Source organism: Gekko japonicus, unplaced genomic scaffold (genome assembly GCF_001447785.1).
Source record: "Gekko japonicus isolate JY-2015 unplaced genomic scaffold, Gekko_japonicus_V1.1 scaffold1114, whole genome shotgun sequence".
In the NCBI taxonomy this organism is placed as follows: Eukaryota; Metazoa; Chordata; class Lepidosauria; order Squamata; family Gekkonidae; genus Gekko; species Gekko japonicus.
In genome coordinates, this window is record NW_015174875.1 from 135,052 (window position 1) to 136,446 (window position 1,395).

The following is a 1,395-nucleotide window of genomic DNA, read 5'->3' on the forward strand; positions in this document are numbered from 1 at the left end:
TCTCACACCCCAAGCCTCCCCTCAGCCTCTAGGTTTGTGGGGATACTTCTTGTGGAAGGCCCAAACCCACTATGTACTGAGCTTTTGTGTGCATGCACACAGATATCTGAAGAAGAGTGCACGCACACAGAATTAAACTTTGTTGGTCTTAAAGGTGCCACTGGACTCAAACTTTGTTCCATGCTAATAAATTACTTGTTAAGTGTTTCACCACTTTAGTTCACAGAGAAACTAAAACCTGAAAGATCCTCACTTCTGCTGGTCCTTAAATCGTGTTTCACCACTTTTGTTCACAGAGAAACTAAAATCTGAAAGATCCTCACTTCTGCTGGTCCTTAAATCGTGACTGGAAATCTGGATTAGTCCCGTTCCAGCCTTGCTGAGCTTGTATCAGGTGTTGCATCTACCTATGGACACGGCACGAAGTGCTCGCCTCTCTTCTTCACGTCAGTGCGACTACCACATCTTTATGCAGGTCCTTCTGCATATTCATATTGCTTTATATGGTCTCTCTTGGCACAATCCTGTCCACCAGACAGGTCAGTGTTCATTTCATATTTGTTGTCTCCACTGATGCAAAGCTGTCTGGTGTGGTGGTCGGAGGGTCAAACTAGGAACTGGGAGACCCAGGTTCAAATCACCACTCTGTAATGTGGAAGCTGGCTGGGTGACCTTGGGCCAGTCACATGATCTCAGTCCAAAATACCCCACAGGGTTGTTGTGAGGACGAAATGGTGGAGAGGAGAATGATGTCAGCCGCTTTGGGTCCCCGTTAGGGAAAAGGGTGCGGGATGATGTAAAACACACACACGTGGCATGTGGGAGGCTGAGAGGAGGAGGAGTCCATGGCCCCAAGAAGACTCCAACCGGAGAGTGGCAGCTTGGCCTCTTGGTCACCACCCTAGACCAGCTCTCTCAGTGGACTTCACCTGAGAGCTTCAAAATGTTGGACTTTTGCTGCCAATGCCAACTTTACTCTCGCACAGCAGATTTCTGGTGGACACACAGCTAGAACCATAGAGCTGGAGGGGGTCCTCCAGGGTCATCTAGTCCAACCCCCTGCACAATGCAGGAACTATCTCCCCACACACCCCCAGTGACTCCTGCTCCACGCCCAGATGATGACAGAAAACCTCCAGGATCCCTGGCCAAACTGACCTGGAGAAAATGGCTTCCTGACCCCAAAGTGGTGATCAGCATTTCTTTGGGTGTGTCAGAAAGGGCCACCAGAATAAAGCGCACTGATGCAACCCTTCCTGCCCCCCCCCCTTCTGGTGATCTGCCTAAGTTCACAGGATCAGCCCAGCTGCCAGATGGGGCCATCTAGCCTCTGTTTGAAAACCTCCAAAGGAGGAGAGCCCACCGCCTCCCGAGGAAGCCTGTTCCACTGAGGAA

The 1,395-nt window shown here is 50.5% G+C and overlaps 1 protein-coding gene across 1 annotated transcript in view; it reads right to left on the minus strand.

Moving 5' to 3' along the window:
- Window positions 1-1,395, minus strand: part of LOC107121836 (pre-mRNA 3'-end-processing factor FIP1-like) — a 49,676-nt gene that overhangs the window by 4,633 nt on the left and 43,648 nt on the right. The gene's annotated exons all lie outside the window — the stretch shown is intronic.